The following is a 12,128-nucleotide window of genomic DNA, read 5'->3' as shown; positions in this document are numbered from 1 at the left end:
GTGTCAGGGAATTCTTGTTAGCCAGCTGGCTCAGAAACATGCGCAAGGCTCTGCACATAGGATCATGGCTAGGCTTGCGCAGAGGTGCATGTGTCCATATGCGTGGATGTTCCAATGTCAGTATTAACACCAGACGCAGTAACTCGGTATCACCGCTGACTAATCATTAGACATGTGCATGCTGAAATATTTCGTTTCGGAATTTCGTTTTCGTCCGAAAAATACATTTATTTAGTTACTCCCGAAATTCTTTTATATTTATTTTGTTTCGTTAAAAAATGCATTCGTCCGAAAATCCAAAATAATTAAAGTGGAGTTCCACCCACTTTTACAACTCTTCAGCATCCCTCACTAAACTGTGCACTGTAAACCAATTGGATATTTTTAAATTTTTTTCTCAGCACCTACTGTATATCTGCTGTATTCATTTTCCACTTCCTCCTCCCTCGCCGTGGCCCATCGCATTATTTCCTGTTTGCAATGCCTTCTGGGAAGGGGCGGCAACTTCCTCTGACACTGCCGTTGCTATGGAACCTGACCTGAAACCTATTACACTGCTTGTGCTGCACTGAGCATGTGCGAGATCTGCAAGGATGAGATCCAGGAAGAAATACAGTCTGGCTTCAGATGCCCACACTTAAGATGGCCACGGCCTGCTGTAAGTTTATAAAATAACAAACTACTGCTATAAACTAACAAAACAGACCTTAGTTTACAGACTAACTTTACTAGAATACATTAAGCTTGTGTATTATGGGGTATTTTATTTAAAAAGTATAATTTTGGCCGGAACACCACTTTAAGGTCGAATCTGTCATTGAAGGCTTATGGTGTCTGCCGAATGTTCTAAGAAGATTGGACGGAGCAGCTAAACTGTACGACGCCGCAACTGTACATTTCCTGTTGAATGTTCCACCTACAAGCTACAAGTAGAATTCTAATGTTGTATGACACTAGTAATAATTATATTTATTAATTATTATTACTAGTCAACCAACATTGGAATTCTTCTATAGCCTATGGGCGGAGCATTTGACCATAAATGTCCGCTCGCGGCGACTGCTTCGTCGAATCTTCATGTGGAATCTTTTCTCTCTATGTCGAATAATCTTGGACTAATAGAGTTAGGTTAGGCACGTTCGACCTTTTTTGCGATTGTCTCTATAATGTTGAATCTTTTCTCTCTATGTCGAATCTTTTCTCTCTATGTAGAATAATCTTTGCCTAATTGAGCTAAGGTTAGGCACATTCGACCACATGTTCGATGGACACAGATCACTATTTTCAGCGCCATGTTGAATCTCCTATCTATATCGAACTGTTGTCGCAGGGAAAATGAAAATAAAGCATTTGTTTATGTCGGATCTTTTGGTTTTCGGATTCTGCGCGTTCGTTATCGTTTATTAAAACGATAACGAAAATACCCGAAATTCGGACGAAAATGCATTCGGACCAAAATGAATGCACATGTCTACTAATCAACAGCTTACGCTCTGTGTTCTGACTAGTACATCTGATTCTTGTTACTAACCCTGCTCTCCCCTGACCTGATCTCGGATTCTGCTCTGTACCACTGCTTGCCAGTTCCTGACCTTAGCTTCATCCACCACTCTTATTCGACCTTTCATTCTGTACCTCGCTGACCACTAATTGCTGACCCTTGCCACTGTCTACTTTGACTCCACATTATTACCGAGCGCCAGCTCTGGACACATGTAGAATCAGCTCCGGCCACCTATGTGTGTTCCTGTCACCTGCTCACTGGGATCGCTCATTGACTCCACCCTCCTCGATCTGCAGCTCCTTTAACCTCTGCTGGTTCCCATTGTGGTGCTGTCCAGTTGTGTTACATCTCCAGTCCAAAGCTCTGTCACCAACATCTACTAGCTCATATGCCGGCCGCGGCGTCCTTAACAACCGATGAATCATCAACTGTCAATGGGCTTCCCTGCTGACAGCTAAATTAAAAAAAAAAAACATTGCCAGCAATAAAAAAGTGAAAAACATACCAGGCCTTTCGGGTCACCGGCGCCGGCATCTTAACTGTTGGCATTTGGGTGTGAAAGCTTGCGGCTTCATAGCCAGCTGCCCATTGCACATGTGTGAGCCACACTTTGCATTGTGAATGATCCCGCAGTCTTCTGGGATCTGTGTTGTTTCCCAGATGACTGTGGGAGGGAGGGGGAGAACTTCCAGCCAGGTCATCTGGAAGTTTGGTCGTCTCCAAACTTTCTGAACAAAGGGCCATGTTTACTGATATTCAGACTTTGGGGAGGCCGGAGTGTGGCCAGCAGAAGCATAAAATGTCCTAAAATCAGTGGGGGTAAACAATGCTCCATCTTTGGTATTAGGGGGAGGAACAGTGCTTTATCATTGGTGTTGGTGGGGGGAATAGTGCCCCATCACTGGTGCCAGTGGGAAGAACAGTGCCCCTTCATTGGTGTCAGTGGCAGGAATAGTGCCCCATCATTGGTGTCAGTGGCAGGAGTAGTGCCCCATCATTGGTGTCAGTGGCAGGAGTAGTGCCCCATCATTGGTGTCAGTGGGAGGAATAGTGCCCCATCATTGGTGGCAGTGGGAGGAATAATGCTCCATCATTTGTGTCAGTGGCAGAAATAGTGCCCCACCATTGGTGTCAGTGGCAGGAATAGTGCCCCATCATTGGTGTCAGTGGGATAAATGGCGCTCCATCATTGGTGTCAGTGGGAGGAATGGTACCCCATCATTGGTGTCAGTGGGAGGAATAGTGCTCCAACATTGGTGTCAGTGGCAGGAATGGTTCCCCATCATTGGTGTCAGTGGCAGGAATAGTTCCCCATCATTGGTGTCAGTGGGATAAATGGCGCTCCATCATTGGTGTCAGTGGGAGGAATAGTGACCCATCACTGGTGTCCTTGGCAGGAATAGTGCCCCATCATTGGTGTCATGGGCAGGAATAGTGCCCCATCATTGGTGTCAGTGGCAGGAATGGTTCCCCATCATTGGTGTCAGTGGCAGGAATGGTTCCCCATCATTGGTGTCAGTGGCAGGAATAGTTCCCCATCATTGGTGTCAGTGGAAGGAATAGTACCCCATCATTGGTGTCAGTGGGATAAATGGCGCTCCATCATTGGTGTCAGTGGGAGGAATAGTGACCCATCACTGTTGTCCTTGGCAGGAATAGTGCCCCATCATTGGTGTGATGAGCAGCAATGGTGCCCCATCATTGGTGTCATTGGCAGGAATATTCCCTTATCATTGTTGTTAGTGGGAGAAGTAGTCTTTGATTTCAGCAACATGTGTAGTTAGAATTCAACTGGAATTCGATGTAAAATTCAATTTGAATTTCAGTCCGAATTTCTGAAATTCAGGTGAATTTCGTTACGTTATTCGGAGCATTCGGTAAAATTAGTAATTCGGGGAATCAGATATATCCAAAATCTCAGAATAACGAAAAATTTGTCCGAATATAAATTGGGGAACGAAACGAACCGCACTCTGTCTACTCCTAACATTCCCAGCAATACTCAGACTGGAAAGGGGGTGGTGCAGCACTGGGAGCCAGTAGGCTCTTCCGCATGCACATGAACAAAAAGGGAACCTGTTGACAGGAGGAGAGTTGATGACCTGTGTGCTTCTGCTCCTTCATTGTCCAATCAGCTTGCTAGGGGGGGAGTGTGACATCACTGCCTTGTTTGACAGAGGAAGTGGGTTTCACCTTTCTGGGTGTGCTGTCTGGCAGAGGTATACAAGTTAGAAAAGTAACTGAACAAAAATTATTCAATTTCCTTATAGAGTACATATCGCTGTGCTGAAATCAAGATCTTATTTTGATTTTTTTTTTTTTTTTATGATTCATATCATTCCTAAAATATAATCAGATAGAGTAAAATCTGAGCAATACAACAAAGGATCAGAGTAGTGGGGTAGCTGGAAGTCTGTTCAGTACCACCTGTACATGTGTATGTAGCCGTCTCTTGTAGAGTATATTTACCAAGAGATTGTGGACCAATGTCACAAATGTTATCAGTGGCGCAACCCCGATTGGAAATCTTCTGATTCCAGAATGGTATTTTACCCGTGCCGTCAAAAGCTGCTGTTCCATAATACCAGTAGTATTCCATATATGTGTCATCATAGTATGCTGTAAAAATAAATAAAAAAATGAATATTTCTGATCAGCAAACCACTCCAACTCCAGATTATAAGCAATATGTTAAGGCGGAGGAGGGGGTGGGGTCTCTAAGCAGGCAGGCGGTTGCAATCTACACAGTGACTGCAGGTAGCCGGCGGGTAGGTGGTGAACATGGGGGGCCCTGGTTTGTTGGCCTTTCCCCCAGACTCCTCCTCTCTCTTCTTCACTGCAGAGCGGAGAGTAGGAGGCAGCACGGTACTGGAGGAAGGATAGAAGCTGCCTCAGTTAATCTTTCGAGTTAACCAGCAGGTGATTGGTTGCTAGGACGCTGGGCAGTCCTAGCAACCAATCATCATATTGTTAATGTAAAATGTTAATGCCAGCAGCTCCCGCTTTTGATTTTTACTGTAATATTTTTTATTTATTTTATTGTAATTAATTTATTTGACACATATTTTACATGTTTTTTATCACAAGGGGGCTAAAAGCCTCAATGTGATGCTATATGATAGCATTGGGCAGTGCCCTCCACTGCAGCTAATCAAGCACAGATCATGCGTGATTAGCTGCTATGCTGGCTACAGCAGCCGAGACAAGAGAGCTTTGAACATGTAAGTGGCATAATACATATCACTAGTTACAGGGGGAATTGAGGAGGAATGGGAGAGCCTTAGAACCACCACCCGTGCCAGCAGGGGAGGGGGTGGTGGGTATAGAGCCACCCAAATCACTTTTACCTGAAATCCTATCACTTTTTTTCTTTTTCTGCCACAGGATTTTCTCAGTCTGATACTTAGCATTATTTTCCCTAATTCCTCTGAGCCCAGGTCACATGAATCCCTGTGCTGTCAGAGGTGAGGAGCCATATCCTTTGTTCCTACTAAGTAGGAAAAACGATATGGCTCCTCTCCTAGTCACTCCCATCCCCACACAGTCAGAACATGCTGAGGGAACACACATTTAACCCCTTGATCGCCCCCCTAGTGTTAACCCCTTCCCCACCAGTGACATTTACATACAGTAGTAATCAGTGCATTTTTATAGCACTGATCGCTGTATAAATGCCAATGGTCCCAAAAAAGTGTAAAAAGTCTCCGATCTGTCCGTCGCAATGTCGCAGTACCGCTATAAATCGCAGATCACCGCCATTACTAGTAAAAAAAAATAAAAATAATGAAAATGCCATAAATATTTCCCATAGTTGCAGATGCTAACGTTTGTGCAAACCAATCAATATACGAAAACCTAACCTAAAAACCTATCAATATTTTTTACCAAAAATATGTAGAAGAATATATATTGGCCTACACTGATGAAGAAAATTTTTTTTTTTTAAATTTACGAGACATTTATTATAGCAAAAAGTAAAAAATATTGTTTATTTTTCAAAATTGTCGCTCTTTTTTTTGTTTATAGAGCAAAAAATAAAAGGTGATCAAATACCACCAAAAGAAAACTCTATTTGTGGGGAAAAAACAGGTCTGAAACCCGTTTTCTGATTGCCCAAAAAGAGAAGAGTCCCAATTGGCCACCGAGGAGGAGGGAGGAAACAGAAGCCGCCGATGCCCATGGAGAGCAGGGGAAGGGAAAGCTGACGTCGCCGGCGAGCAAGGGAAACCGCCGGTGAAGCCCAAGAAAAGCGATGCACAGATAGGGTAAGTGCAGTAGACCCGCCGACTGGCAGAACAACTGGCCACCGGGGGGGGGGGGGTCTTGGTGTTTATACTGTTTGCCGCCCCACCCCAAAAAAATTACCACCAGCCACCACTACCGGTAATCAAGGCTCGGGCTGGGCAATTAGCCACAAGCACTACTACACCTCTTGCTTTATTGTAAGCTTGAAATGTGGTGGAGGGATTGGCTGTGTTTGTGAGTCACTGACACCTTGAGAAGACTCTGAAAAATGATTCATTTACTTTGAAGAGCGATTCACAGATTTTCACTTTTCTAATTTCTGGTGTTTTTTGCTCACTATGAAATTACTTCTTTTCTTCATTTATTTTGGTATTTAGGTTCACCATGTTAATTTTTTATATAGTTATTATTAGTGCAACTCCTCTTTTTTCTTTCTTTCTTATAAAGGGCGATGATACAGTTACAATACAATAAAAGACAAGAGGGTCACGTTGTGTATTTTTTTTTATATCTGCCTGGAGTTCAGCTTTAACCTGTTCCCACCCGGCCTATAGGTGGATGGGCATCACAATATCCCCCCCAAAAAAAGATACATATTTAGAATACTTGTAGGCGGATCCCCTAAGAATGTTACCTTGGAATTTTGTGGTTTTCAAAGCACAGTTGGTCTCGTCCCCTCGACACGCCATTATTCCATCAGGTTCACAAGCAAAAGTTTCACGAGAAGCGCATGCTGGACATGTTACTCCACTGGGCTCAGAGCTGGTCCTTATCGCTATAAAATAAAACAATGAAGTTATATAGCTCTTCTGTGTGTAATAATGTTTTTTCCTTAGGCCCCATTCACACCTGGAGCATTTTGTAGCTTGAAGCCTGAAGCTACAAAACGCTGGAGGGGAAAAAATCAATTATTCTCTATGGAGATGGTTCACATCTCCACTCCAAAACGCCTGAAGCCAGAAGCTCCAAAGCGCCTGAAGCTCAAAAAAGTTCTGGAATTTTTTTTTTTTTAGGCAGATTCAGGCGTTTTTCTGCTTTTTACTGGTGATCTTTTGACCTATACAAAATCACGGCAAAAACGCGGCAAAATCGCGGGAAAAACGTGTGACTTTCTGCCTGAAAAAGCTACGATCAGGTGTGAATGTGGCCTTAAAGCGAAGTTTCACTCAAAAAGTGGAACTTCCGCTTATCTGTCCCCCCCTTCCGGTGCCACATTTGGCACCTTTCGGGGGGGGGAACAGTACCTGTTTTCGACAGGTCCCCCGTCCCCACTTCCAGAGACGGTACCCTCGGAAGTTCGGCCCCCCTCCTCCTTCCCCCTCGCCACTGGGCCAATTAGAAAGTGCAGCACGCTTCGCGCATGCGTGCAGTAGGGACCCGGCTGTGAAGCCTAAAGGCTTCACTGCCAGTTTCCCTTATGAGGAATAGCGGCGGCAGCACCTGACAGCCGATCCGAAAATTGGCTGGGGTGCTGACATCGCGGGAACGCTGGACAGGTAAGCGTCCTAATATTAAAAGTCAGCAGCTACAGTATGTGTAGCTGCTTACTTTACATTTTTTGTAGAGGGGGCAGAACACCGCTTTAACCACTTCTGGAAGAAAGTCTATTTCTGACACATGTTGTTTACAAGTTAAAGTGGAGGGCCACCCTGAAAAAAAAAATCACCAAAAATCCTAAAAAAAATTTTTTAAAAATTTGAAAAAAAAAAAAAAAAAAAACTTACCTAAACCCTTGTTGCTAGGCAGTCTTCCTAATCTGCTTCTTCCTATTCCACGGTGAGTTCTTCTCCTCGGGGAGCGGCCCTGTTGTCTTCTGGGAACTGTGTGTGTTCCCAGAACACCACGGGGCCATTCACAGAACGGAGCGCCGCGCTGTTCGCAAGGCTCCACTGCCTGTTTCCCTTTCCTAGGATGGCGGTGCCGGGACCCGAGAGCCGAGGGACGGGTCGGCCTCAGGCGGCTGACATCGCGGGCACCCAGGACAGGTAAGTATTTATTTAAAGTCAGCAGCTACAGTGTTAGAAGCTGCTGACTTTAAAATTTCTTTTCTTTTTAGGACGGAATCCCGCTTTAAAATCAGTATTTTTTGCTAGGAAAAAAACACATATATTTTTTTTTTTAGCAAAGACCCTAGAGAATACCATGGCGGTCATTGCAATATTTTATGCCACGCGGTATATGGCAGTGGTCTTTCAAACGCAACTTTTTTGAAATAAAAAATAAGAAGACAGTAATTTGAGCAATTGAACTTTTAAAAATTATAGATGGCTTACAGGTCCCACAAGGGGCTTGGTTAGTGGCCATAGACATTGAGGCTTTGTATAATTCGATGACACATACACGTGGGGTTCAAGTGGTGCAAGAATTCATAGATGAGCGAGATTTGGATTCATGGAAATATAATGACTTTGTTGAGGAAATGTTGACCTTCGTTCTTACACATAATGTTTTTGTTTTCAAGGGTTCCCACTACCTCCAGGTACAGGGTGTGGCTATGGGGGCTAAGTTTGCCCTCTCCTGCGCCAACCTGTACCTGGGGGGGTGGGAACATGATTTATTTGCAGATGAATCAAAAACCTTTGAAATAGCGAAGATTTTGTCTTGGCATCATTATATTGATGACGTTTTCATGGTATGGGCAGGATCAAAAAACGATCCGATTGAATTTTTGAATAGTTTGCAACAAAACCTTTACAATCTCAAATTTACTTTTACATTTGATCAACAAGGGATTACATTCCTCGATGTGGAAATCTTTATGAATGAAGCGGGTATCCTTTGTTCAACACTATATAGGAAACCGCCTGCTGGCAATAGCATGCTGCATGCCAGCAGCTCCCACCCAGAACAACTGATTAAGAGCATCCCCTATAGCCAGTTCCTTAGAATTAAACTAAATTGTACCCAGTATGAAGACTTTCTCAGGGAGGCCGACTTATTGCGGGAAAGCATCCTGTTGAGGGGCTTTAGTAAAACATGCCTTAAGAAGGCCTTAATAATAGGGTTAAAATACAGAATAGACACTCGCTCTATGAATCTCGTAAGAATATGCAAACCACATCTACAAGGATTATCACTAAAAATAGCAGACAACATAATAAGGTACGTAATGTCTATAAAAAGTTTTGGTATTTACTAGAAAATCATGAAATTTATTAAACCCTATCCCGAAATAACATATAAGAGAGCAAAATCGTTGAGGGGTACTTTGGTAACCATAAAATTAGAGACAGTGTTAAGAGTAAAATGCCTGGCACATATCCCTGTGGGAAGTGTAACTTTTTTTCATTTTGAATGCAAAATGTGTCACTCTCCCCAATAACACCGTATGGACCCCAAGATATAGGACCACCTGTCTTAATTACAATCAATAGGAGCTGTCTACATAATGAAGTGTTGTTGTGGAGCATTTTACATAGGGAAGACCAAGCGACACCTATTCTGTAGAATTAGGGATCATGTTTCCCTAATTACTAAGCATAAAACGGAAACCCCTATCAGCAGACATGTAGGCCTATACCATAACTTCAACCTAAATTCAATTTGACATCTTTAGTCTTGAACACATCCCCCGTCATGAACAGGGTGTTAATATAGACAGGAAACTATTACAACCTGAAAACAGGTGGATTTATCTTCTACAAGCGACTCGCTATCCAGGGTTAAATTAGTTATAAACCCTTTCTGTAGACAATGGTGAATACAGATGGCCAGTTGTCTGGGTTCTTCTCATGTCCCCCATTGCTCTATTCCAACATTGTATACTTTCCCAGTGGGGTTGTTGACGTTCCATTTAGGTGTCATCATCACAAATATAATCGGTGCCACACTACTACTGTACGGAAGCAAGCACATTTTTGGTGCTTATGGTTTATCTATAACATTAACTGTTAATTGTCAATATAAACTGAAATGACTGGACTGAATGTCTTGCTTTTTATGTATTGCACTGTTAATGATTGTACATGTCTGCAGTTTTACGTTTGGTGAGATATGAATTGCCCTTTGATATTTACAGTATCTCACAATAGCGAGTACACCCCTCACACTTTTGTAAATATTTTATTCTATCTTTTCATGTGACAACACTGAAGAAATGACACTTTGCTACAATGTAAAGTAGTGAGTGTACAGCTTGTATAACAGTGTAAATTTGCTGTCCTCTCAAAATAACTCAACACACAGCCATTAATGTCTAAACTGCTGGCAACAAAAGTGAGTACACCCCTAAGTGAAAATGTCCAAATTGGGCCCAATTAGCCATTTTCCCTTCCCGGTGTCATGTGACTCATTAGTGTTACAAGGTCGCAGGTGTGAATGGGGAGCAGGTGTGTTAAATTTGGTGACTGGGCTGCAGGGCAGTATTCCAGCATGATAACGACCCCAAACACACCTCCAAGATGCCCACTGGCTTGCTAAAGAAGCTGAGGGTAAAGGTGATGGACTGGCCAAGCATGTCTCCAGACCTAAACCCTATTGAGCCTCTGTGGGGCATCCTCAAATGGAAGGTGGAGGAGCACAAGGTCTCTAACATCCACCAGCTCTGTGATGTCATCATGGAGGAGGGGAAAAGGACTCCAGTGGCAACCTGTGAAGCTCTGATGAACTCCATGCCCAAGAGGGTGAAGGCAGTGCTGGAAAATAATGGTGGCCACACAAAATATTGACACTTTGGGCCCAATTTGGACATTTTCACTTAGGGGTGTACTCACTTTTGTTGCCAGTGGTTTAGACATTAATGGCTGTGTGTTGAGTTATTTTGAGGGGACAGCAAATTTACACTGTTATACAAGCTGTACACTCACTACTTTACATTGTAGCAAAGTGTCATTTCTTCAGTGTTGTCACATGAAAAGATAGAATAAAATATTTACAAAAATGTGAGGGGTGTACTCACTTTTGTGAGATACTGTACATTTATAGCCCTGAATTTGTGTTTTTTTTACTTTATTTTGTTATGTGGTCTTGGGTTGTGTTATTTTGTTTTCTTTTATTTGTTGTTTTTCCGGCATTGCCACATCCATGCCTTTCTCTTGCTGATTTGCTATTGGGTCCCTGTACGGACGCCCAAGGGTGTACGTATAAGTGTCTCATCCCAGGCCTCCTATTTACACCCGGTGTGAGGGGAGGACCTTTGCTGTGTGGACAATTGGTCCCAGGTGTCTGGGGGAATCGGGACATGGCTCCTGACACGCTCGGTGGGACACCATATGCTCTCCACCCCAAGTGGGCGTATCCCTCCGGACGCTGTTCAGACATGACGCATGTGCCTCGGTGCGCATGCGGGCGCAGGACATCAGGGAATGTCGTGCTGGATGGCCACTCCCTCTCTTTTGTGTCCGCGGTGCATCATCACGGCGCGACACCCTGCGTCATGTTCTGATGCAACGGGGAGAGGTATTTAAGGACCCACATGGCAGTGGTCATATTGTTGGGATCACGGGAAGCCTCACGTTTAACAACACAGGAAAACAGGTATTGGTGAGGATGGAGCACTATACTTTGTCTCTTGAAACAAATATTGGTAACAGATATTAGTAAGGGATATTTTTTTATATATACAGGCATCGTTTAATGAGTGAGGTTCAGACCATTTTTTGCTGTTTCTTCTTGGTTTTGGGGGGGGAACTTGTGCCCCAATAGATGGATGGGCTTTTTTTCTTTTTTCCCAATACTGAGGCAAGTATACTTTGGCAATGTGGATGTTCAGCTCTAAGTGAATGTTCTGTGTCATTAATGCTACATTAGGTCCACCTCTTTTTTTCATATATAGTAACTTCCCTTGGGTGAGCCTCCTTATGATGCAATCCCTGTTTTCCTTTGGATGGTAGAGGCTTCCAGCATAGTAGCAACATACTCCCAGATAAATTTCTTTAAGTGAGTTTTCACTATTAATATATCCTGGCCCAAATAATTATTATGTTATTCCATAATGTGTTATGGTGTACTAATATAAACTATATATGTTTATTGGCAGGATATCTATATTAACTGGTTGACACTATATTATCACTCACCCCTCCCTACAGTTGACTTGGCATTACTCGCGAGTGTCTGGACAGTGGTTGCGGTACTTTGTCAGATTCCATTTTTTCATCTTAACTCAATTTTGTTTGGGCCTCTAGACTCATAACAGGAGGTAGGGCCCTTTGGTTTTTGTTATAGGGAATGTCTCTCACTTCCCTTATAAATGCAGCCATAGATCTATATAGAATAAATTTTTTGATATTTGTTGTATTAATTAGTATTTTTTTCTGTTTTCATTGCACAACTAAAGCTGTCGAATTATAGGTTTCGATACCCAAAGAACCTTCATGATCTTTCCTGAAGAAGCCATACGGCGAAACATGTAGAAAACCTGAACGTGACTACAGTAAAC

The 12,128-nt window shown here is 43.1% G+C and overlaps 1 pseudogene; it reads right to left on the bottom strand.

Annotated features, from left to right (window-relative positions):
• Positions 1–4,005: 4,005 nt before the first annotated feature.
• The window catches only part of LOC141109806 (uncharacterized), a 31,156-nt pseudogene continuing 23,033 nt past the window's right edge, over positions 4,006–12,128 (bottom strand).

This window comes from Aquarana catesbeiana, linkage group LG10 (genome assembly GCF_042186555.1).
Source record: "Aquarana catesbeiana isolate 2022-GZ linkage group LG10, ASM4218655v1, whole genome shotgun sequence".
Lineage (NCBI taxonomy): Eukaryota > Metazoa > Chordata > Amphibia > Anura > Ranidae > Aquarana > Aquarana catesbeiana.
Note: the sequence above shows the minus strand (reverse complement) of the source record. Positions and strands in the feature narration are given on the sequence as shown.